This window comes from Bos indicus, chromosome 7 (assembly GCF_029378745.1).
Source record: "Bos indicus isolate NIAB-ARS_2022 breed Sahiwal x Tharparkar chromosome 7, NIAB-ARS_B.indTharparkar_mat_pri_1.0, whole genome shotgun sequence".
NCBI lineage: Eukaryota > Metazoa > Chordata > Mammalia > Artiodactyla > Bovidae > Bos > Bos indicus.
In genome coordinates this window covers 44377483-44404558 of record NC_091766.1, presented here as the reverse complement: position 1 = coordinate 44404558, position 27076 = coordinate 44377483, and the positions used below count along the sequence as shown (strand labels likewise).

General features: G+C 45.4%; 1 long non-coding RNA gene across 1 annotated transcript in view; it reads right to left on the bottom strand.

The window, feature by feature from the left end:
- LOC139184159 (uncharacterized) overlaps positions 1–26078 on the bottom strand; it is a 154760-nt gene extending 128682 nt beyond the window's left edge. The window contains exons 1-2 of the long non-coding RNA XR_011567675.1: positions 26035–26078; positions 25220–25318 (exon numbers count right to left, since the gene is read on the bottom strand). This is a non-coding gene — a long non-coding RNA (uncharacterized lncRNA). The remainder of the gene's footprint in view (positions 1–25219; positions 25319–26034) is intronic.
- Positions 26079–27076: the final 998 nt, after the last annotated feature.

Sequence of the window (27076 nt, the reverse complement as noted above, 5' to 3'; positions counted from 1 at the left end):
TCTCCTGGGGCTGGCTCAAACTCATTTCCATTGAGTTGGTGATACCATCCAACCATCTCATCCTCTGTCACCCCCTTCTCCTCCTGCCCTCAATCTTTCCTATCATCAGGGTCTTTTCTGATGAGTCAGCTCTTCCCATCACGTGGCCAAAGTACTGGAGTTTCAGCTTTAGCATCAGTCCTTCCAATGAATATTCAGGGTTGATTTCCTTTAGGATTGACTGGTTTGATCTCCTTGCAGTCCAGGAGACTCTCCAGAGTCTTCTCCAGCACCACAGTTCAAAAGCAGCAATTCTTCAGTGCTCAGCCTTCTTTATGGTGCTACAGAATAGCTCCTTATTGGTTATCTAGCTTAATGGCACCCCACTCTGGTACTCCTGCCTGGAAAATCCTATGGATGGAGGAGCCTGGAGGGCTGTGGTCCATGCGGTCGCTGAGGGTCGGACACGACTGAACGGCTTTACTTTCACTTTTCACTTTCCTGCATTGGAGAAGGAAATGGCAACCCACTCCAGTGTTCTTGCCTGGAGAATCCCAGGGACGGTGGAGCCTGGTGGGCTGCTGTCTATGAGGTCACACAGAGTCGGACACGACTGAAATGACTTAGCAGCAGCAGCTTAAATAGTAGTCGGTGTATGTTAATCCCAAGATCCTGATTTATTCTGGGTTCCCACTCTCAATCACAGCCTCTTCCCATTTCTCTGGAAGCCCATGCACCTGTGGATCACCCCACCTTGGTGCATCAGGGCCATTGGGAACCCCTGCACACATGTTCACTTGCAGGTTCCCTCCTGAAGAGCCTCTCCTAAGCTCCCAGCTTCCATCCACAACTCTCTGTCCCCTTGGCAGCAGGCTACTCAGGAAACTGTAGCATCTCCCCCTCCCCAGCTACCCACTGAAAGTGACATCCTCTTGGGGGATGTCAAAAGTCACAGGTAATGTAGTTTGCTCGAGAGCATTTTGGAAGATTATTTATCTGTGTTCTCCAGAAAATGAAGGCTGTAGTAGATCTTGCTGATTATATTACCCCACTGAGAGGCAGAAATAATCCTGAAGGTGGCAAGTTAAATCACTACTTTGTAATTTACTAAAACAAAACTAATACCCAAAGAAATGTTTTCTCCACCATTTTATAGCAATTTCACCATTAAACTGTCTTTGATTGCAATTGTAACAATGAATAAAGAAAAGGAAAAAATATCTTCAACCCAGCCAAGAAATTTATTTTTCTGAACACTAACAGTTTTCCCCATGAGCAAAGTGGCATCATCTCCAGAGTAGCCATGGCCACCTAAAATGATGAGTGGGAATGACCAGGGTCACTCTGCATGACAAACAGCTTCATCCTCTCTCCTCCCCAGAGAAAGCTGCTGAGTCCTCTCACTGAAAATGAACCCTGGATGGTCCTCACCGGAGCAGCCAGGATGAGCCAGCATGGCAGTGTGTGGACTCCCAGAGAGCCCTGAACTCTAGGAGTCAGCATCTTTGGCCTTCAAAGTCCAGGAGTATTTATGGGCAAGGGCTCCTGGCAGGTGGGGAGAGTCAGCTCCCAGGTAGAGATGGACTCTGGGAGTGTCTAGACATCAAGCCACATGGAAGCTGGCAACCGTCACTGAGAAAGGGAAGCCAGATCATTGGCCTTCTCCAGCCACAGCCTCCTCATTGAAGGAACCTACCCCCCAGTACCTGTAAAACCCCCAGAGGCCAATACCTGCCCCTCTGGGTTCCAGACCCCCAAGGTGAGCAGCTGCACACAGCCTAGAATGGACAGGAAGGAAGGAAGCAGGGCACTGGGCACTCTGCTCAGCTAGGTGAGCCCTCCTCACTTAGACATTCTCCTTAGGCCATCTCCCTTGCCCTTGTGGGTTCTATGACCACGTGACTCTCAGATATGCCTGTCTCTGGCCAACTCACTACCCTGAGTGCCAGACTAAAATAGCCAACTGCCACCTTGACATTTACTCTCAGACACTTCAGCATCATTACACAGTGAAGCTCCAATACTTTGGCCACATAATGGGAATAGTCCCTGATGCTGGGAAAGATTGAAGGCAAAAGGAAAAGAGGGCCGCAGAGTTTGGGATGGTTAGATGCCATCACCAACTCAATGGACATGAATTTGAGCAAACACAGGGAAATAGTAAGGGAAAGGAAGCCTGGCGTGCTGCAATCCACAGGGTTGCAGAGTCAGACATGACTTAGCGACCGAATAACAATAACAACAGTGGACATTTAAAACTCAACGATTCAAATCTGGGCTTGTGATTTTCTCCATTAAACCTGACTTTTCCTATTTAAGGGAGTGGCACCTTCATCCAACCAGTCATCCCATGGGGCAAGCCAGACTCCTGGAAGCAGACACCTCAGCGCCTCCCTTCTGCTTACACTGCATGCCCAACACCCCCACACAATCACAGTCCTGGTGATTCCACATTTTTTTCCTTTTTCTTTTTCTTTTCTTTTTTTTTTTTTTTGGCATGTGGCATGCAGAATCTTACTTCCCCAACCAGGGATCAAACTCATGCCCCCTGCTGTGGAAGCCTGGTGTCTTAACCTAAACTGGACCACCAGGGAAGTCCTTGATTCCATTGCTTTAATTCCTCTCAAATGAGTGCATCTCTCTGCATCTACACCCCCACTACTGGGCCAAGCCACCACTGTTTCTCACCTGGACACCTGCACTCATCCCCCGACTGGTTTCCCGACTTGCATTCTACCCCTGGACAATCCATTCTCAATCAGGAGCCAGGGTCACTCACCTTCTACTTAAAACCTTCAGTACGATCCACTGCTCTTAGGTAAAGATCACATTTCCTCTCCAGCCTTCATGGCTCTACATGGTCTGGCTCCAGCCTCTCTCTCTCCCATTCCACCTCCCACTATGGCCCCTTGCTCTCAGCACTCCAGCCACCAGCTTCCATTTGGTCCCTTGAACTCACCTTGACCATCCCATCACAGGGCAACCCCATCTTTCATGCCTACTTATCTAAAGGTTATCCTTCAGGTCTCAGTTTAAATATGCCTTCCTATGGTAGGAAGTTCTCCTTACCATACACACATTTTCCTTCCAGCACTCATTACTGTTTATGGCAATGCCTCCATATGTATGGATATTAAACTCCTGGCCCCATCAGGATCTAAGCTTCATGAGGGCAGGGACCACAGATTTTGCTCATCATCATGCCTCTAGGGAATGTTATAAAGATGAATAATGAATAAAGACAAAATCAGGGTTATAGTGCCATGGCTCAAGCACCTTTTCTTAAGGGAAGAATATACTTTCCACATGACTCAGCCTAAATGTCAGTCCCCAGTGCCCCTAGACTGTCACTTGCTCCCAATAGCAAACTGACTCTGGACACCAATCCCTCATTTATTCCTCCCGTGAGTGAGAGTGTGTGGATGGCTCAGAGACACTTGTCCACATACTTGAAGACATATACCCCAGTGTCACCCAGGCACACCCATGGGGAAAGCAGTGACACCATTGGAAAAGAAGCATCATTAACCCATGGGAAAAGAAGCAATAAGCAGAGCATGATCAAGATGGTGGAGTAGTAGCACATAAAGCTCACCTTTTCCCACCAATATATTAAAAAGTAATTGTAGTTTTTGCATCGTTGAACTTTGCCATTTGATATTGGAATACATTCTTAAATAAATGTGGCTATGTAATACATCATTTTAATGTGCATATTACTTTGTGTCTTTTGCTGATGAACTGAAACTTACCATTTATCTTATATGTATTTTAGACTATGGAAATGATGTTAGACAAAAGGCAAATTTGAGCAATTTTCTTATTTGAGTTCAAAATGAGTCATAAAGCAGCAGAGACAACTCACAACATCAACAATGCTTTTGGCCCAGGAACTGCTAATGAATATACAGAAGTCTGGTGGTTCAAGAAGTTTTGCAAAGGAGATGAGAACCTTGAAGATGAGGAGTGTAGTGGCTGGCCATCAAAAGTTGACAACAACCAATTGAGAACCATCATCAGAATGGATTCTCTTACAACTAAATGAGAAGTTGCCTAAGAACTCAATGTCAACCATTCTAGGGTCGTTTGGCATTTGAAGCAAATTAGAAAGGTGAAAAAGCTCGGTACCTGAATGTCTCATGAGCTGATAAAGAAAATAAAGAAAGAAAGAAATCACCATAAATAAAGAAAATCATCGTTTTGACGTGTCATCTTCTTTTACTCTGTGCAACAATGAATCATTTCTCAATTGGATTGTGATGTGCAATAAAAAGTGGATTTTATACAACCTGCAAAAACCAGCTCAGTGATTGGACTAAGAAGAAGCCCCAAGATCAGATCAGTGGCTCAGTCATGTCCGACTCTTTTCAACCCCATGAATCGCAGCACGCCAGGCCTCCCTGTCCATCACCAACTCCCAGAGTTCACTCAGACTCACATCCATCGAGTCAGTGATGCCATCCAGCCATCTCATCTTCTGTTGCCCCCTTCTCCTCCTGCCCCCAATCCCTCCCAGCATCAGAGTCTTTTCCAATGAGTCAACTCTTTGCATGAGGTGGCCAAAGTACTGGAGTTTCAGCTTCAGCATCATTCCCTTCAAAGAAATCCCAGGGCTGATCTCCTTCAGAATGGACTGGTTGGATCTCCTTGCAGTCCAAGAGACTCTCAAGAGTCTTCTCCAACACCACAGTTCAAAAGCATCAATTCTTCTGCACTCAGCCTTCTTCACAGTCCAACTCTCACATCCATACATGACCACAGGAAAAACCATAGCCTTGACTAGATGAACCTTTGTTGGCAAAGCAATGTCTCTGCTTTTGAACATGCTATCTAGGTTGGTCATAACTTTCCTTCCAAGGAGTAAGTGTCTTTTAATTTCAGGGCTGTAGTCACCATCTGCAGTGATTTTGGAGCCCAGAAAAATAAAGTCTGACACTGTTTCCCCATCTATTTCCCATGAAGTGATGGGACTGGATGCCATGATCTTCGTTTTCTGAATGTTGAGCCCTAAGCCAACTTTTTCACTCTCCACTTTCACTGTCATCAAGAGGCTTTTGAGTTCCTCTTCACTTTCTGCCATAAGGGTGGTGTCATCTGCGTATCTGAGGTTATTGATATTTCTCCCGGCAATCTTGATTCCAGTTTGTGTTTCTTCCAGTCCAGCATTTCTCATGATATACTCTGCATAGAAGTTAAATAAACAGGGTGACAATATACAGCCTTGACGAACTCCTTTTCCTATTTGGAACCAGTCTGTTGTTCCATGTACAGTTCTAACTGTTGCTTCCTGACCTGCATACAAATTTCTCAAGAGGCAGATTAGGTGGTCTGGTATTCCCATCTCTTTCAGAATTTTCCACAGTTTATTGTGATCCACATAGTCAAAGGCTTTGGCATAGTCAATAAAGCAGAAATAGATGTTTTTCTGGAACTCTCTTGCTTTTTCCATGATCCAGCAGATGTTGGCAATTTGATCTCTGGTTCCTCTGCCTTTTCTAAAACCAGCTTGAACATCAGGAAGTTCACAGTTCACATATTGCTGAAGCATGGCTTGGAGAATTTTGAGCATTACTTTACTAGTGTGTGAGATGAGTGCAATTGTGCAGTAACTTGAGCATTCTTTGGCATTGCCTTTCTTTGGGATTGGAATGAAAACTGACCTTTTCCAGTCCTGTGGCCACTGTTGAGTTTTCCAAAGTTGATGGCATATTGAGTACAACACTTTCACAGCATCATCTTTCAGGATTTGGAATAGCTCAACTGGAATTCCATCACCTCCATTAGCTTTGTTCTTAGTGATGCTTTCTAAGGCCCACTTGACTTCACATTTCAGGATGTCTGGCTCTAGGTCAGTGATCACACCATCGTGATTATCTGGGTCGTGAAGATCTTTTTTGTACAGTTCTTCTGTGTATCCTTGCCATCTCTTCTTAATATCTTCTGCTTAAAGTACTTCCCAAAGCCAAACTTGCACCAAAAAAGGTCATGGCCACTGTTTGGTGGTCTGCTGCCAGTCTTATCCACTACAGCTTCCTAAATCCCAGTGAAACCATTACATCTGAGAAGTATGCTCACCAAATGAGCATACTTCTCATTAATGAGATGCACCAAAACTGCAATGCCTGCAGCTTTGTGCAACAGAAAGGGCCCAATTCTTCTCCATGACAATACCCGACCACACATTGTACCACCGATGCTTCAAAAGTTGAATGAATTGGGCTACAATGTCTTATCTCATCTGCCATATTCACCTGACCTCTTGCCAACTGACTATCACTTCTTCAAGCATCTCAACAACTTTTTGCAGGGAAAATGTTTCCACAACCAGCAGGAGGCAGAAAATGCTTTCCAAGAGTTTGTCGAATTCCAAAGTGTGGATTTTTATGCTACAGGAATAAACAAACTTATTTCTTGTTGGCAAAAAATGTGTTGATTGTAATGGCTCCTACTTTGATTAGTAAAGATATGTTTGAGCCCAGTTATAATGATTTGAAATTCAGGGTCTGAAACTGTAATCACTTTTGCACCAACCTAATACACCTACCTGTGGCATGATTCTCACAAAATAGCTATTGAACTCTGCCAGAAGACTCAGACTGCTGAAACTACAAGAAAATGTCCATGTAATTAGTAGGAAAAAGAAAAAGCAAGAGAGGATCCAGGTTGGAACCTGCACCCTTTGGAGGGAACTGTGAGAAAGGAAATGTTCCAGTACCCTGGGAAGCCCCCTCACTGGTGGGGAGATCAGTTGGGACAGGGAGCTTCAGAGCCTCAGAGGAGAGTACAGCAGCTGGGTTGGGGCAGCCAAAACAGTTGTGCAAACCCCATGGCAGGTGAGGGCTGGGTGCTAGAACTCAGGCTTCAAAGATTAAACCAGGGAAAGGACTGGGGTTGGCTATATGGAAATAACCTGAGGAGGCTGGAATCAGTGTGACCGCAACTGAGTATACTAGGAGGAATCCTGGGCTGCCTTAGAGACCAGTCACCATTGTTTGGCGGGATGCATAGGGAAGAGGAGGAACATATGTTGTAGCCTTTTTCTCCATGTGCATGGTCACAAAAAGCAGGACACTGCCTGCATGGAGTCCATGGGCAGTCCCAAGCCTCCACCACTTCCTGCCCAGAGGTTAGGAGTGGTCCCGTGCCTTCACTGCCTCCTCCATGGACACCAGGAGTGCTTACAAGCTCCGATTGCCTCCCTTTCAGGCTTCAGGAATGGTCACCAACTGCTGCCACCACCACCCTGGAAGACTCCAGGAGGAGTCAGAAGCTACCTCCACTCCCACTGCATACTCTGGGGCCACACCTGAGCTGCCACCACTGCCAAGAAGCTCAGAACTGGGAACCAGCCACCACATCTTCCCAGGTGGCTGAAATGGTAAAGAATCTTCCTGCAATGCAGGAAATGTGGGCTCGATCCCTGGGTTGGGAAGATCCTCTGGAAAAGGGAATGGCTACCCACTCCAGTATTCTTGCCTGGAGAATTTAATGGACAGAGGAGCCTGGTGGGCTACAGTCCATGGGGTTGCAAAGAGTCAGACATCAGCACAGTCCCTATCAAAGGGACTGTTGTTGTTGTTCAGTCGCTATGTCATGTCCTACTCTTTGCGATTCCAGGAACTGAAACACACCAGACTTTTCTGTCCTTCACCATCTCCTGGAGTTTGCTCAAACTCATGTTCATTGAGTCAGTGATGCCATCCAACCATCTCATCCTTTCTCAGGGGGATAATGACCAGCACATGCTGAGGAAAGAAGTGACAGACATCCATACTAGAAAGAGTCCTCACTCCAAATATATTAAACCCACAGAAGCTACGCAAAGACACCCCCACATATAGATAGCCCTCCAAGATCAGAGTAGATAATTGTTTCCCCTAAACTCACAGAGTAAGAGAAAATATAAGTAAAATGAAGAAGCAGAAGATAAAAGATAAAAGACCAAGAGAATTCCCCCTGAAAGAACAAACAATGAAAAAGATCTCTTCAGTCTAAATAGAAATCAATTTCAAAAAGGAGATAAAGAAACTACTGAAGGAATTTTAAAAGGCTATCAGTAGAAATGCAAAATACTGTAAAAAAAGGAATTAGAAACAATAAAGAAGAATCAGAAAAAATTAGAAAACTATTTGCTGAAATGAAAGCAGAGCTAAAGGAAATGAATAGCAGAATGAATAATCCAGAAAAACAAGTAAGTGACCTGGAAGATAGAATAAGGGAAATCACCCAGTCAGGACAGCAGGCAGACAGCCAAACCAAAAAAAAAAAAAAATGAAAGCAATGTAAGAGACCTATGGGACAATAAAAAGCATGCCAATCTATGCATAAAAGGTATCACAAAAGGGGAAGAAAGAGAACTGGGGATGGGATCAAAAATGTATTTGAGGAAACAGATATGCAGGTACAGGAAGCACAGAGGATCCCAAAGAAGATAAATCCTAACAGACCTACACCAAGACATTTATAATAAAAATGGCAAGGTTCCCCTGGTGCTCAGTTGGTAAAGAATCTACCTGCAGTGCAGAAGACCCCAGTTCAATTCCTGGGTTGGGAAGATCTGCTGGAGAAGGGATAGGCTACCCACTCCAGTATCCTTGGGCTTCCCTTGTGGCTCAGCTGGTAAAGAATCTGCCTGCAATGCAGGAGACCTGGGTTGAGAAGATCCCCTGGAGAAGGGAAAGGCTACCCACCCACTCCAGTATTCCAGCTTAGAGAATTCGATGGACTGTATAGTCCATGGGGTCGCAAAGAGTTTGATACAAATGAGCAACTTTCACCTTCCCTAGTGGTCCAGTGGTTGAGATCCTCCAATCCACACCTCCAGTGCAGGGGGTGCTGGTTCAATCCCTGGTCAGAGAACTAAGATCCCACATGCCACACAGTGCAGCCAAAAACGAAAAAAAAAAAAATTAATGACAAAAGTTAGAAACAGAGAATTTTTAAATGCAGCAAGAGAAAAACAAGGAGTTAATTACAAGGGAACCCCCATAAGGTTACCAGCTGTTTTCTCTCCAAAAACATTACAGGCCAGAAGGGAGTAACAAGAAACATTCAAAGTCCTGAAAGAGCAAAGTCTGCAAACTAGGCTACTCTACCCAGCAATGTTATCATTTTGAATCAGTTCAGTTCAGTCACTCAGTCATGTTCAACTCTTTGTGACCCTGTGGACTGCAGCATGCCAGGATTTCCTGTCCATCACCAATGCCTGGAGCTTGCTCAAACTCATGTCCATCAAGTCAGTGATGTTATCCAACCATCTCATCCTCTGTCATCCCCTTCTCCTCCTGCCTTCATTTAGAATAGAAGGAGAAATAGTGAATTGCTCAGACACGCAAAAACTAAAAGAATACAACACAAAACCAATCCTAAAGAAAATATTGAAAGATCTTCTCTAAGTAGAAAAGAAGAATCTGTAGGAAAGAGAAAATCACAGTTGGAAAGTAAACCATTAAAGAAGCCAGTACACACATTTTTAAAAAACCAAAATATTTCAGTGAAAGTGATGATAAACACAATGAAAGCTGAAGGATGAACACAAAGACATAAAAGAGGACATCAAAATCATAAAATGTGGGGAAGGAGACTAAGAAAATGTCGGGGCTCTTTTCAGAGAATGTGTTTGAGCCTATACGACAACTGGTCTAATGCAATCAGAGATTGGAAGGGGTTAGCATACTTGAAAAACAGGATAATCACAATTCAAAACATACAATAGATTCACTAAAAGCAAAAAGAAGAGAAAATCAGTATAATACAGAAGAAAATCAAACAACAAAAGGAAAAAGACAAAGAAATGTAAAATCAATGGGAAAACAAAAATGACAATACATATCAATAATTACCTTAAATGCCAATGGACTAAATGCTCCAATCAAAAGACACAGATTGGATTTTTTTAAAAAAGAGCCTATAATGTTGTGCCTCCAAGAGACCCACACTAGGGCAAAGGACACTCATAGATTGAAAATGAGAGGATAGAAAAAGATATTTCATTCTAATGGAAATAACAAGAAAGCTGGGGGCACAATACTTATTGTTAAAGGGATTCTTAAAGGGAAGTTTATGGCAATATAGGCTTTCCTCAAAAACAAACAAAAAACTCAAAAAAACAACCTAGTCTACCACTTAGAAGAATTAGAAAAAGAACAAATAAAACCTAAAGTCAGGAGAAGAAAGGAAATAATAAAAATCAAAAATCAGAGATGAAACAAATGAGACATTTTTTTAAAGAGGAAAAAAAAAAATCAATAAAATCAAGAGCTGGTTCTTTGAAAGGATAAACCAGCTGACAAACTTCTAGCCAGGCTTGCCAGGAAAAGAGGGAACCCAAATAAACAAAATAAGAAATGAAAAAGGACCCTGAGAAAACCATGATTGAAAAAAATATATGTATCCCAATGTTCTCTGCACACTATTTACAATAGCTGGGACATGGAAGCAACCTAGATATCCATTGACAGATGAAATGGATAAAGAAGCTATGGGATACATATATATACAGTGGAATATTGCTGCTGCTAAGTCGCTTCAGTCGTGTCCAACTCTGTGCGACCCCATAGACGGCAGCCCACCAGGCTCCCCCATCCCTGGGATTTTCCAGGCAAGAACACTGGAGTAGGTTGCCATTTCCTTCTCCAATGCATGAAGGTGAAAAGTGAAAGTGAAGTCGCTCAGTCGTGTCCGACTCCTAGCAACCCCATGGACTGCAGGCTACCAGGCTCCTCCGTCCACAGGATTTTCCAGGCAAGAATACTGGGGTGGGCACCAGTGCCTTACTCAGCCATAAAAAGGAACATATTTGAGTCAGTTCTAATGAGGTAGTTGAACCTAGAGCCTATTATACAGAGTGAAGTAAGTCAGAAAGAGAAAAACTGATATCCCATACGAATGCATATATATGGAATCCAGAAAGATGGTACTGATGAACCTATTTGCAGGGCAACAGTGGAGACGCAGACACAGAAAACAGACTTGCGGACACAGTGGGGGAAAAGAGTGGGATGAATGGAGAGAGTAGCATGGTAACATATACATTACCATAGATAAAATAAACAGCCTGTAAGAATTTGCTGTATGACTCAGCTCAGAGAGCCCAAACTGGTGCTCTGTGACAACCTAGACGGATAGGATGGGGTGGGAGGTGGGAGGAAAGTTCAAGAGGGAGGAGACATATATACCTATGGCTGATTCATGTTGATGTATGGCAGAAACCAACACAATACTGTAAAGCAATTATCCCTCAACTAAAAATAAGTAAACTTTTTAAAAAAGAAATGAGAAAGGAGACATAACAACTGATACTGCAGAAATACAAAAAACCATAAGGGTATATTATGAACAATTATATGCCAAAAAATTCAACAACCTAGAAGAATGGACAAGTTTCTAGAAACATACAGTCCACCAAAATTGAATAAAAATAGATAATTTGATCACTAAAAGTGAAATAGAATCTGTAATTTTAAAACTCCCTACCAAAAAAGCCCACAACCAGGTGGCTTCACAGGCAAATTCTACTTATACCAATCCTTCTCAAACTCTTCCAAAGAATTGAAAAGGAGGGAACAGTTTAAAGACATACTATGAAGCCATCATCACCCTGATACAAAAATCAAAGACACCACCAAAAAAGAAAATTATAGGCCAATATCTTTGATGACTAGAGATACAAAAATTCTCAACAAAATATTAGCAAATGAATCCAACAACATATATAAAAGATTATACACCATGACCAAAAGGGATTCATCCCAAGTTCACAAGTATGGTTCAACGTGCACAAATCAATGTGATATACTACATAAGCAAAAGAAAAGATAAAAATCACATAATCATCTCAAAAGATGCATTAAAAGCATTTGACAAAATTAAACATTCATTCATGATAGGAAAAAAACTCTTACTAAAGTCAGTATAGAAGGGACATATCTCAACATAATAAAAGCTATTTATGAGAAACTCACAGCCAGTATAATACTCATGGTGAAAAATTGAAAGCCTTCCTGCTAAAACCTGGAACAAGACAAATCCACTCACTCTCACCTCTTCTATTCAACATAGCATTGGAAGTCCTAGTTACAGCAATTGACAAGAAAAAGAAGTAAAAGGCATCCAAAGGGAAGAGGCAAAATTGCCATTAAATGCAGATGATGTAATATTGTATATAGAAAACCCAAAAGACTCTACATAAAAACCACTAGAACTGATAAACAAATTCAGCAAGGTAGCAGGATACAAAAATAACATACAGAAATCAGTTGCCTTTCTTTACATCAACAATGAAATATCACAAAGAGAATGTAAAAAAAAAAAAAAAAAAAAAACTTTTAAAATTGCACTTAAAAAAAACATAGGAATAAACCTGACCAAGACAGTGAAAAACTTATTCACTGAGAACTATAAAATATTAAAAAAGAAACTGAAGATGATTCAAAGAAATGGAAAGATATCCACTGGAAAAATTAATACTGTTAAAATGGTCTTACTAACCAAAATAATCCACAGATTTAATGATATCCATATCAAATTATCTATGACATTTTTCACAGAACTAGAACAAATAATCCTAAAATTCATTTGGAGCCATAAAAGAAGAATTACCAAAGCAATCCTGAAGAAAAAGAACAAAACAGGAGGCATACCCTCCCAAATTTCAGATAATACTACAAAGCTATAGTAATCAAAACAGTGTGGTATTGTCAGAAAAACAGACATGTGTTTCAATGGAATAGAATAGAGACCCCAGAAATAAACCCACACACCTATGGTCAGTTAATCTTCAATAAGGGAGGGAAGAATAATCAATGGTAAAAGACAGTCTTCAGCAAGTGATGTTGGCAAAGTTGGAAGGAGTATGTAAATCAGTGAAGCTAGAGCACACCCTCATACCATGCACAAAAATAAACTTGAAATGGCTTAAAGACTTAAACATAAGACATGACACCATGAAACTGCTTGAAGAGAACATAGGCAAATCATTCTCTGGCATAAATTGTACCAGTGTGTTCTTGGATCAGTTTCCCAAGGCAAGAGAAATAAAAACAAAAATAAACAAATGGGACCTAATCAAACTTATAAGCTTTCGCGTGGCAAACCATAAAATAAATGAAAAGACAACCTAACAAATGAGAGAAATATTTGCAAATAACTGACAAAGGCTTAATTTCCAAAATATTAATGTCATACAACTCAACAACAACAAAAATTTTTAAATGGGCCCAAAAAAAAAACAGGCAGAAGACCTAAATAGACATTTCTCCAAAGAAGACATACAGATGGCCAATAGGCACATGAAAAAGATGCTCAAACTTGCTAATCATTAGAGAAATGCTGGGGCTTCCCTTGTGGCCCAGTGGTTAAGAACCCACCTTGCAATGGAGGGAACTTAAATCCCTGGTCCAGGAAGATCCCACATGTTGCAGAGCACCTAAGCCCATGCACCACAACTACAGAGCCTACTCTCTGGAGCCTTCAAGCCTCAACTACTGAAGGCGTGTGCCTAGATCCTGTGCTCCACAACAAGAAAACCCACTGCAACAAGAAACCCACACTCCACAACTAGAGCATAGACCCCACTCGGTACAACTCAAGAAATTCCCTGCTGCTACTGCTGCTAAGTCCCTTCAGTCATGTCCGACTCTGTGCGACCCCATAGACAGCAGCCCACCAGGCTCCCCCATCCCTGGGACTCTCCAGGCAAGAACACTGGAGTGGGGTGCCATTTCCTTCTCCAATGCATGAAAGTGAAAAGGGAAAGTGAAGTCGCTCAGTCATGTCCAACTCTTAGCAACCCCATGGACTGCAGCCCACCAGGCTCCTCCATCCATGGGATTTTCCAGGCAAGAGTACTGGAGTGGGGTGCCATTTCCTTCTCCGAGAAATTCCCTACATGGCATCAAAAATCCAACACAGCCAGGAAAGAGAGAGAGAGAGAAGTGCAAATCAAAACTACAATGAGGTACCCTCTCACATTAGTCAGCATGGCCAGATGTATGGCAAAACCAATACAATATTGTAAAGTAAAAAAAAAAAAAAAAATTAAAAAATAAAATGATAGATGAAAAAAAAAAAGTCTACAAATAACAAATGCTAGAGAGGATATTGAGAAAAAAGAACCCTCCTGGGCTGTTGTTGGGAATGTAAGTTGGGGCAGCCACTGTGGAAAACAGTATGGAATTCTTAAAAATGTAAACTAGAATTACCCTGTGATCCAAAAATCCCACTCCTGGGCATCTATCCAGAGAAAATTATAATTCAAAAAGATACATGCACCCATATGTTCATAGCAGCAATATTCTATGTTCACATTCTAAGTTCACAATAGCCAAGATATGGAAACAAACTAAATGTTCATCAACAGATGGATAAAGAAGATGTGATACATTTATACAATGGAATACTACTCAGCCATAAAAAAGAACAAACTAGTGGCATCTGCAGCAACATGGGTTCAACTAGAAATTATCATACTAAGTAAAGTCTTTCAGAAAGAGAAAGACAAACGCCATATGACATCACTTAGATGTGTAATTTAAATATGACATAAATGAACCTATCCATGAAACAAACAGACTCATAGAGAATATACCAGTGGCTGCCAAGGGAGAGGGATTTGGCCGTGGGATGGAGTGGGAGGCTGGTGTTAGCAGATACAAGCTTTTATGTCTACAGTGGATAAGCAACTAGGTCCTACTAAATTCAATGTCCTATAATAAACCATAATGGAAAAGAGTATTAAAAGAAATATATATATATTATATTTAATATATAATATATATAATTTGATATATTAAATCTATAATTTATATAATATATAAATAACATTAAATGTATATATTATGTTATTAATATATAATTATATATATAACTGAATCCATTTTACCATACAGCAGTTATTAACACAGAACTGTAAATCAACTATATTTCAATTAAAAAAAGTAAAAAAATAAATAAAAATAAGGCATCGACCTTTCCAAAAATTAATTAACATTTAAATTTTAAAAAAAGAAGCAATAGGCTTCTCTCTCAGAAATTTGGGGACCACTAAGCAGAACTGCCTGTTCACCCAGGGCAGCTCCACCTATCCTTGTCTGTGCCCACTCCACATACAGCTCTCATCATTCAGGCCTGTCAACATCCTTCAGAGGAAAAACATCCTCCCTGAACAATCCCCAGCAAAAACCATGGGTAGGGGGAGATACTTCAAGCTAAGCCTGGCTGGGCTCATAACCAGCGAGCTTGACAACAGAGTACAATGAGCTCCCTGGGTGTCCAGCTGCTGAGACACTGAAGTATCTCCCAGAAGAGGACTTGTCCTGGGAGAAAAACAATCAGGCATGACGAACTTAACCCAGAGATCAAGGCTGATGATGTGATCAACTCTGTCCCCTATGATTCAACCAGGGTGTAAGAGAGAAGAGGGCTATAAAGCAAAACCAGGACCTCCTCTTCTACAAACCCTGCAGTGCAGCAGGACATCAGGGCCACAGGCATGAACCTGAAATACCCAAGAAAGAGACTCCAGGGAGAGAAGACATGCCTTCAGAACCAGGAGGATCTAACCAGGGTCAGCAGGGCCCCAGGGACCGACCAGAGCCCAGCAGTTGGAGCAAATGAGAACACAACCCAGATACCATCATGATCCCAGACTCAATGTGTTCACGGACATAAAGGTCAATCACAAAATACATGGGGAGATCATGCTGGGAAGCGATTCCCAATGGGCTAAGGGTCAAAAAAAAAAAAAAAAAAGTGTGAAAATGGGCCAGTCTGGAGAGTTTAAATCCCCCAGTTACTTTACAAAATTTGTAAAAATCAAACTGGTCTTCAGAGACTCAGACCTTCTAAATCTAAGTTCATGGAGACAGATTTATGGATCATTATTAAACTGCTGAGAAAAGGTATAAACCAGGAGGCTATTAGACATAAATCAGACAAGTGAGTCTGCGGCCCCATCGGCAACAAGGAGATGTGGACATGGGCCAGCAGCACCTAAGTCTCAGGGACACTGGCTCAGAGCAGGTGAGGGACAAGGGAAGGCTCAAGCCTGAGTTTCACTCCCCTCACTCCAACCAGGCCCAGCTCAAATTCTCTGCCCTTGGACTTCAGGCCCTGATGAAGGAGCCCAGCCAGGCCCATAGAGAGGAAGGATCAAGCCCTAGAAACAGTTGTTCCCTGAGCAGGCAGGTGTCCTGGGAAAGAGGAGAACTTGATGTCAATGGAATTTTCCTGGGTTGGAGTTTGGACTGAGCCCCCAAAGCTCAGGACATGGTGAAGACAGGCCTACACATTTCAAACAGAACAGCTCTGCCCACTAAATAAGACATGGCCGAAGGGCTTCCTTGGTGGCTCAGTGGTAAAGAATCTGCCTGCCAGTGCAAGAGACTCAGGTTTGATCTGTGGGTCAGAGAGATCCCCAGGAGAAAGAAATGGCAACTCACTCCAGTATTCTTGCCTGGGAAATCCCATGGACATGGGAGCCTGGTGGGCTACAGTTCACGGGGCCACAAAGAGTCAGACACCACTGAGTGACTAACAAACAAAGAGACATGGCCAAGCAGGCCCTTCTTATCCACCTTATCACCCTCCTGCCCAGAAACACTCCCAGAGGAGGATCAGAGAGGGTGTTCAGCCCCCTAGCTATGTGGAAACTTCAGGGTTGCTGCCAGGAGGGAGACCCCAGTTCATCTCCCAGATGGTCCCTGAACTGTGGTATCACAGGCCCTGGTGTCTCTAGAGCTCTAGAAGTGTGGTGTGGGGAAGGGGAGAAGGCAGGACTCCTGTATCCACTTTACACACTGAGACTCACAGAGGTTAAATGAACTGTCCAAGACGAGGCAGCCAGGCACCATTGCCTGTCTCTCCTCCTGCCTAGGTGGGCAGATGCCAACATCTCCTAATGACCCCCCTACATGGACTGGACCAGTCACACCCTGAGGCCACCTGGCCATGGGACCACACTCCAAAGTCCCCTCCTTCCTTGCCCAAGTGTCCCCTCCCCATTGCACTTCCAAGATTTAAGCACCAGGCTGGGCTAGAATGGACCCCTGGAAAAAGGCCAGCCCTTTCTCAGACCCGCATGGGAATACTAGCACCAGAGGACCAGGACAAGGCAGATGGCACCAGCATCACTGAGGGTCTTTTGTTGGCACAGATAAGCTTTGTATTGAACAAAGGGAAAGGAAAGGACAAGCCTGCCGCTGTTTCCATCCCACCCCCAACACCAGTGACCAAGCCACTTTCCTGCTACAGCAGAGCTGATGCCAAGCTTGATTCAGCAAGGAAGGACACCCTTTTATTTTCCTCTATAAATTACTTTCCTGAGGAAAGGCGTAAAATTGAACAGGAACTGTTGAGTTTAAATAGTTTAGGATGTTTTTACCTAGGAATGTCAGTGGGGAGTGAACAAAGCCCAGGCCCTGAAATAGGCCTCCGTCACTTGAGGCCTGAACTCTCCCATCCACTGAGATGACCTTGGTCCTGCTGCTTTATTCACTCAGCTCCTGTGGACCACCCACGTCATCCTGGGTGTGTCATAAGCATTGGAGTACAGCAGAGATTAGGTGAGACTGTGGTTCCTGCCTTCCGGGAGCTTACAGTCTAGTAGCTATGATACTAGCAAATAAGATGAGTACAGACTGTGATAATAATCATGATAGCTTACACTCCCTGAGCATTGATGCTAATGGCAGGCACTGTTCTCAGTATTTTACATGTATTAACTCATCTGATCCTACGAGGAAAGTTCTATTATCTCCATTTTACACAGGAGGCACTGAGGGATTAAATAACTCATCCAAGGTCACTCAGTCCATGGAGGGTCAGGAACAACACACACAGATGTGTCTAGTTCTAAGCCCTCTCTCTCTCAGCCCCCTCACTCTGCATCTCTTGTGATAAAACCACGAAGGAGACAAACAGGGTGATGGGAAAGAGCAACTGTGGGGATTCATTTTCACTTAGAGGAACCCAGGATGGCCAGAAACCTGAGGAAGCGAGCCAGGAACCATATGGGCCCCTGTGGAGCAGGCTGCTGGCCACAGAAATGGCATCACAAACCCCAGATGCAAAACCAAGTGTAGGGGGATTTCTCTGGTGGTCCAGTGGCAGAGACTCTGTGCTCCCAATGCAGGGCACCTGGGTTCAATCCCTGGTCAGGGAACTAGATCCCACATGCCACACCGGAGATTACAGGAGTTGAGAGGGTTGCTGTTACAGTGAACACCAACAGCAGTCCCAGTAAGCCTGAGCAAACCAGTAAAGTCAGAGTGAACAAAAGAACCTCTGATGGGACAGTTGGGGCACAACTAAGCCTTGGTGCAGCCAAACAAATAATTTTTTTTCTTTAAATATTTTTTAAATATTTTAATATATTTTAACTTATTTTTTTAAAAAGCCAGTTGATGGATGATGAGCACACGCTAAGCCAGGGAGAGTGACAGCTCCCCTGGGTGATTCCCAGTCATCCCCATTCGGGGGAGGGGGCAGGGCAGGGACCAGAGACTGAGTCCCATTTCCTCATCTGCCAGGGGGACCCTGGCACCTTCTGGGGTCTTTGAGGAGATCACATAAGATAAATCCGTATTATTGATGGAAAGCAGAGATCTTACACACTCCCCTGGGGAGCCAGACTTCCAGAGAGCAGCATGGAGCCGCCCCAGAGTGAGGCCTGGGAAGGGTAGGCTCAGAGCCCCAGCTGCCTGTGAGGGTGCCCTGGAATTCAGCTGGCAGACACTGTGCCCTGAGTTCCATGCCAAGCTGGCCTCTCCTGCCACTCACTTCCCACTTAGGGCAAAAACCATCTTTTTTTCCCCTCTCAGATCTGTAAATACCTAAAAACTAATTATAACCACAGTCCTATGCCACGAGATCTAAGGTCTTCTGTGGTAGTTTAGAGTTAGGGTGATAAAAATACAGATGTATGCTAATCATGGAAAAAGGGAGGGGCTTTCTCCATGATTATTTTGGCCTCAGTCCATCCCCCTGTCTGTGCCACATGCCGACAAGGTTCATCTCCTCCGTCATGTACATTCATCTCCTCCGTCATGTACATTCATCTCCTCTCCATGGACCAGGGAGATGTGAGGGGGAGGAGCAGCGTTCAGAAAAAAACTGTTCCCTTGATGTGAATAAACAAGTTCCTAACAATGAAACTGACATTCACTGAGCCAGACACTTACTGAGTCTATTTCATCTACTCCTTACAACAAGCCTATGAGATAGACAATGTTCTTGTGCCCATTTTGTGGATGAGTAAGTGGAGCCTCAGAGAGGTTAGTCACAGTCCCAAGGTCACACAGGTGACAGGGACAGGATTTGAACTGGGCCCTGCCCCACACCAGAGTCTGTATGCTTATGCCTCACCAAGAGAATTTTTTCACAATTGAGACCCAGGTGGGTTTGATCTCACACTGAATGCCAATCTGCCTCATGTAACCTGAGGAGTAAGAAGAGTTAACATTTATTTAGGACTACAGGGATGATACGAAGGTATAGCCTGGGATTCCCATGAATTTAAGGTCATACATGTTAACAAATTACAGATAACCCCAACCAATCTACCCTCGGTATGATCCCAATGGGACAAAGATCTGTATTTTACTGGTATGACCATGTAGCAGCTTCTGGGTGTGTGTGCCTTCAATGGGGTTGGAGGATGAAATTGATCATATTTAAGCCTTGACAAATCTAAGATTGCCAGGAGAAATATCAATAACCTCAGATATGCAGATGACACCACCCTTATGGCAGAAAGTGACGGGAAACTAAAAAGCCTCTTGACGAAAGTGAAAGAGGAGAGTGAAAAAGTGGGCTTAAAGCTCAACATTCAGAAAACTAAGATCATGGCATCTGGTTCCATTACTTCATGGGAAATAGATGGGGAAACAGTGGGGAAAGTGGCTGACTTTTTATTTTGGGGGGCTCCAAAATCACTGCAGATGGTGATTGCAGCCGTGAAATTAAAAGATGCTTACTCCTTGGAAGGAAAGTTATGACCAACCTGCTGCTGCTAAGTCACTTCAGTCGTGTCTGACTCTGTGTGAACCCATAGACGGCAGCCCACCAGGCTCCCCTGCCCCTGGGATTCTCCAGGCAAGAACACTGGAGTGGGTTGCCATTTCCTTCTCCAACGCATGAAAGTGAAAAGTGAAAGTGAAGTCACTCAGTTGTGTCTGACCCTCAGCGACCCCATGAACTGCAGCCCTCCAGGCTCCTCCGTCCATGGGATTTTCCAGGCAAGAGTACTAGAGTGGGATGCCATTGCCTTCTCCGATGACCAACCTAGATAGCATATTAAAAAGCAGAGACATCACTTTGCCAACAAAGGTCCGTCTAGTCAAGGCTATGGTTTTTCCAGTGGTCATGTATGGATGTGAGAGTTGAACTGTGAAGAAAGCTGAACACTGAAGAATTGATGCTTTTGAACTGTGGTGTTGGAGGAGACTCTTGCGAGTTTCTTGGACTGCAAGGAGGTCCAACCAGTCCATCCTAAAGGAGTTCAGTCCTGGGTGTTCATTGGAAGGCCTGATGCTAAAGCTGAAACTGCAGTACTTTGGCCACCTCATGCAAAGAGTTGACTCATTGGAAAAGACCCTGATGCTGGGAAAGATTGAGGGCAGGAGGTGAAGGGGACGACAGAGGATGAGATGGCTGGATGGCATCACCGACTCGATGGTCATGAGTTTGAGTAAACTCCAGGAGTTGGTGATGGACAGGGAGGCCTGGCATGCTGCGATTCATGGGGTCACAAAGAGTCAGATATGACTGAGCGACTTAACTGAACTGAAGCCTTGACAACTTTCATAAGATTTAAATGATAGTAACCAGGCTATTAGCCTATTGAATTCTGAGATCTCTATGATGAGAAAGGCAATGCTACCCAACTGCAAGACCCTTGACACCTTACAGCATCTCAGGGAGATATCTGTGCTATAATTCAAACTGAATGCTGTATTTTTGTTCCTGATAATTCCTTTAATGTAACACCTTTGAACCACATGAAAAATCAGATTTCTGCTCTAAGTGACCCATTCCCTAGTCTTGACAATCTTTAAAAAACAACTGGTGTCGGAGGCTCATGGCTAAAATATTTACTTTTAATTCCACTAATGTTATTAACTATACCATTTGTATTTTGCTTGTTTCACAGAATTATTTTTGTATTACTAAGTATATGACTGAGCCTTCAACAGAAATGATGACTAGACTTGAAGCAGTTGATCAAATGCATGTTTCGATATATGATCAATGATTGCAATAGTGTAATTCTAGAAGGCAGTGGCAACGCACTCCAGTACTCTTGCCTGGAAAATCCCATGGGCGGAGCAGCCTGGTAGACTGCAGTCCATGGGGTCGCTAAGAGTCGGACACGACTGAGCGTCTTCTTCACTTTCATGCATTGGAGAAGGAAATGGCAACCCACTCCAGTGTTCTTGCCTGGAGAATCCCAGGGATGGGGGAGCCTCGTGAGCTGCCGTCTATGGGGTCTCACAGAGTCGGACATGACTGAAGTGACTTAGCAGCAGCAGGGGCCAGGTGTGGCAGTAAGCACTGACATACACTATCTTGTTTAGTCTCCACAGGTAGATTCTGTGCTTATCCCATTTCACAAATCAGGAAGCTAATTGCAGTTTCCAGGGCTGAGTCACAGGGGCACCAGCCTTTGTGCTCAGTGTTGTCTGACCAGTCACAAGGGTGCTCTGGAGCAAACTGGCTTCAGGAATTTCTGATCGCTCCCTGCCAACCCATGAAGGAGGGCAGATTGAAGCTTGCCATGATGATGAGGGAATGCTGAGCTGTCTTGGGCCATGCACTCCCCAGAGGAACCTCCCCAGCCCCAGTTATTCCAGGCAGGTCCACCAGATGAGTTGTGCCAAGGTCAATGGGCCAAAAGAGAGGCCCCACACTGGCCAATCCCTCTGCCCCACAGCACCTCAAACCCTGGAGTGCAGAACTGTTGGATCCCCATCATTCCTGCATCCTGGGAATGCCCCACCACAGGACACAAAGAGGAGGCACAGCAGAACCCACCCCCAGATAAAGGACATTGAGCACCACGCATCTCAGGGCCCCCACCCCCAACAACAACTCCTACTGGGCCTTTCCCGGCACCTCTGGCCCTGCAGGAGTCGAGTCAGGGTGGGTGGGCCAGTCAGTGGATGAAGGGTCTGTCCAAATGACCAGGAGAGCAATGTGACTGCTAGCACGGAGGCCCGGATGAGCCAGGAAGGACCCTGCAATACAGGGGGGACACTGCCCACTCTCCCAGCCAGACAGCCGTGCACGGCCAGCACCTAGTCCGTCTCCTGTGCAGGTCCGCACCTGCCATAAGGAGGCAGCCGTATGGAACCCACCAAACCCAGCGCCCTCAACTGCTCCTGTGGACAACCATCCGCCCGACTCCCAGCTCTTTGGTTCAGCCCCCTCCCTTCACTTCCCAGTACTAATATTCTACTTTGTGGGGTCTCACTGTGTGGCCAGAATGGTGAGCCTCACACACAGTCTTGTTACTCCTCATTACCTCTATTTCGCAGAGCCTTGCCAGAGTCACCCAGCTGGTGCATGGTAGAGTCAGGACTGAGGCAGGTCTGTCTAGTTCCAAGACCATCCACCTTTTCCCTCATCCTCCAGGCCGTATCAAATATTTCTGCACCCAAATCCCAAGTGCATGAGGCACTGGGAACCCCCACCACCCTCGCCTCCCCTTCCACTGCCTCCTTCCCAGGCAGATGTAACTTCTCTCCCCACCTCCTGCCCCAGGCGCCCCACGTTGGCAGCTCCTGGACTAGCACACTGACAGGCAGATGCTTCAGACTCCCTGGCTGCAATGTGGCAGTATCGGGCTCCCCAAATGTTGTTTACTAACAAGTCCCTGAGAATTTATGATAAAGTTGATGAGGCCTAACTGATGGGTCCAGGACCAAAGAGAGCCAATTACCCAACACTCACTGCTATGATCTTAAAACAGATGTTTGAGTGTGTAAAATTATAGCTTGTGGTTGAGAACTGCAGATACATTCCAACCTTCTCTTTCATTGCCACTCATAAATGTTAAATGCAGCAAGATCTACATCTGAAATTCATTTGTTGCCTTTAGGTCTCAGGTTTCTGAAGCCAAGGCTACATGTGGGGCTGGGGTCCTGGTGATCACTCTGAAACCCCAGGAACAACAATATGAAAACAAACGGACCCAAAGCGCAGCAGAGGACAGGCCCCAGGGCCCACCTCCGACGACCCCAGGGCACAGGTCATAGGGGCCAACAGCCTCTGCCCTCTAGTGCTGATACTTCAGATGACCCAAACCTGGACCAGTAGACCACCCTTCCAGAACCCAAACCAGCCTGATTCTTGGCACATATATACAGGCCAACTAGGAAGGTGGATTCTTGCACATTTGGATGTGACTTACACTTAGAGTTATTCCTGCTTCTCTGGAAGTTTCCTGGGCCACCCACAGCAGGGTCTCTAGGAAGCCAGCCCTGCTCACATGTGCCTCCTCATACAACTGCCCACAGAGCAAGTCAGGGGTGTGGGGGTAGGATGGACACAGAAAAGAGAGTCTGGGAAAGTGGTGCCCCCAGGCCAGAATTCTCAATAGCAAAGTTTGACATTCTGCTCAAACCCGGAGACCCTTGCTGAGGGACCAGCCCGTGGACCTGCTCACGGGGCAATCCCAGAAACCCAGTCAACCCACCCTCGTCTCTGAGCAGATGTACCTTGAAGTCCCTGAGAAATTCACACATAAAGGGGCCACTTGTGGGTTGATTGTGTCCTTCACAAAAGGATAGTGTGAAGTCCTAAACCCAATACCTCAGAATGGTACCTTATTTGGAAATCTGTTGTTGTTCAGTTACTGAATTATGTCCAACTCTTTGTGACCCCATGGACTGTAGCACACAAGGCTCCTCTGTCCTCCACTATTCCAGAGTTTGCTCAAATTCATGTCCATTGAGTCGGTGGTGCTATCTAACCACCTCATCCTCTGCTGCCCCCTTCTCCTTTTGCCGTCAATCTTTCCCAACATTAGGATCTAATAGAGCCCTTACAACGGAGAAGGCAATGGCACCCCACTCCAGTACTCTTGCCTGGAAAACCCCATGAACGGAGGAGCCTGGTGGGCTGCAGTCCATGGGGTCGCTAAGAGTCAGACTCGACTGGGCGACTTCACTTTCACTTTTCACTTTCATGCATTGGAGAAGGAAATGGCAACCCACTCCAGTGTTCTTGCCTGGAGAATCCCAGGGATGGGGGAGCCTGGTGGGCTGCCGTCTATGGGGTCACACAGAGTCGGACACGACTGACGCAACTTAGCAGCAGCAGCAGCAGCAGAGCCCTTACAAAGTGAAATGAGTTCATTAGAGTAAACCCTAATCCTTATAAAAAGGGGAAATGTGGACACAGAGGCAGACCCACATGGAGGGAAAACAATGTAGACACAGGAAGAACACCATCCACAGGTAAGGAACACCTGAGGCCATCAGAAGCCAGGAGAGCATCACAGGTAGATTCTCCACCACAGCCTCAGAAGGAACCAGCCCTGTCCATGCCTTGATTTCAGACTTCTGGCCCCCAGAACTGTGAGAGAATCGTTCCTCAGTCATATAAGTTCCCAGCATGAGGGACGTTGTGACAGCAGCCCCAGGAAATCAATACCCCCATTGTCACTGGGACTATAGCTGGTCAGACGCAGGGCCACCCCCCAACATGAGCCTCCTCCAGTCCTCGTAAAAGATCCTACTAAGTTGTTCACATGGTCCCCTGTTTTTGGTGACATTGTTAACTGAGCCATTCTAACAAATATGGCTGAAAACAAAGGAAATTTAATCACCACCAGGAGGACCTATGAAATAAGAACAGAAAGACTCAAGGGGCTTCCCTAGTGGTCAAGTGGTTAAGAATCTGCCTGCCAAAGCAGGGAACACAGTTCGATCCCTGGTCCGGGAAGATCCCACATGCTGTGGAGCAACTAAGCCCACGTGCCACAACTACTTAGCCTATGCTCTAGAGTCCGGGGGTCGCAATGCTCAGCCCACGTGCCCTGGAGCCCTGTGATCTGCAACAAGAAGCCACTGCAATGAGAAGCCTGCACCCCACAACAAAGAATAGCCTTCTCTCACCGCAGCTAGAGAAAAGCCCCCACAGCAACAAAGACCCAGAACAGCCAAAAATAATTTTTTTTAAAGAAAAGAAAGGCTCAAAACTGGCATGAAAATAGAAGTAACTGTCCCCAAAGATGACTTACCCATGTTTTCCAACCAGGAACAGCAACTGGGATGCCTGACTCTCTTGCGCTGGACTGGTCTCTCCAAGACCCAGGGCAGGTGTTCCTCTTCCCTGCTCCCTGCAGAGAAAAGAGGAGGTCACCCAGCTGTCAGTGCTCAATTGCATAATTGCAATTATGCATGGGGGAGAAACCTCAGCCAAACCCATTTTATACTGAACGTTGGAAACTGGGGAGTTGAACTAGGAGAGCAAATAGCCAGCATGTCCTTGGCACTTCCAGAGACCCAAGGGCCTGAACCCCCCTCCATGGCCATCTTCGGCAAGCCACTGGCATCCTTATCAAGGTGTCTCCTCCCACAGAATCCCCCAGGCCTCATCTTTTACCCTCAACTCCCTCTGCCAAAGGGCCAGGACTTGGAGGAGGTGGTCTGAAAAGAAGACACATCCCCAACAGATTGTCCCACTTGTGGCTCACAGGATCCCCACTCTGAACATGTACTGTGTTTTCTTAACATATAACACTGTGCGTTTCCTAAAAGGCAGATTGATTCCTTCTAATTCTACTCGTAGCACACGTGAGCCCCCACCTAACCACAGAAACCTGGCCAGATCTCTGGCCACCCACCTTCACAGTAAAGCACCCAGCCCCAGGATTGCTATTTCCCAGAGATAATGGCCCTCTGCCCTGACCCCGCAGCCCACCCACTGGGCCTCACCTGAGACCCTCACCAGCCCCACTGCTGCCAGTCCGTCCCCTCCTGCTCTCTCCCCACAAACTGCCAGACGTCTCTACAGTGCAAATCAGACAAACTGTGTCTTTGCTTAGAAACTTACCAGGGCTTCTCAACACCCTCAGGAGAGAATCAAGGCCATTTTTGTCTCTTAAGAAAGATACAAGGCCCCAAGCCCAGGAAGTCCCTCCCCAAGTGCTTGGGACCTCCCCCAGGAAGCTGCGTGCATGGATGACTTACCCACCACATCCTATAATGGATGCCAGGCATCAGCACAGGCCCCACATAGATGACACCCACTGAACCACCCACCCATTTGTCCTGCCTGTTCAAGAGAGCCACGCTTGGGCAAAGGTGCCTGGGGGCCGGCTGTCACCACGCACACACCAAGGTAACCTCGAGCTGCAGGGGGGCAGGGTGAGGGCGTGCAGCTCCCCGCTCCTCCATCACCAGGCCAGATTCCAGCTCGCTTTATAGACCCTCTCATGGAGCTCTGTGGCCTTTCCTAGAATCTGACCTTGCTCCCAGCACCCTCGTCTGGTGGTGCTTACCGTCCTCAATTTTGAAAGACCTTGAACTCCCATATAAAATAATGGCTGCAAAAAGGCATCCTGGGAGGGGCATTTTATGTGACTCCACCCACTGGCCCCTGACCCCCTTATCTCTGGGCATTCCTTGCCCTCACTTTCCATCCAGAGCCGTGTGCCCATCCCTGCCCACCTTTGGTCACACTCTTCCCTCTGCAGCTCCTGCACCAGCCCTTCTCTCTCTACTTGCCTATGCAGCCACCGCCAGCTCACCCATTACATCTCAGCTCCAATCCCACCCTGCAGGTTGACTCTCAATTACCTGTTGATTTCTAGGGCCCAGTGAAGCGCTATGGGGAGATAGCTCTGGGTCCAGATGATATTTGCATCCTTGGGACAGGGCAGAGCCCTATGGTTACTCAAGATAATGTTTGCGGAAAGGACCAAGGAGTCAACAAATGAAGCCCAGGCTCCCCATTAGTTGCATCCTCCAGGTTTTCTGGGGCGGTTGCCATGGCTGCCAGGGGCCATCCTCCCAGGCCACTGCCAGCAGCCCACTCTGGGAGGTGGGAACCATGAACAGCAATGCCAGATTATCGGAAACTATTTATTTTGTAA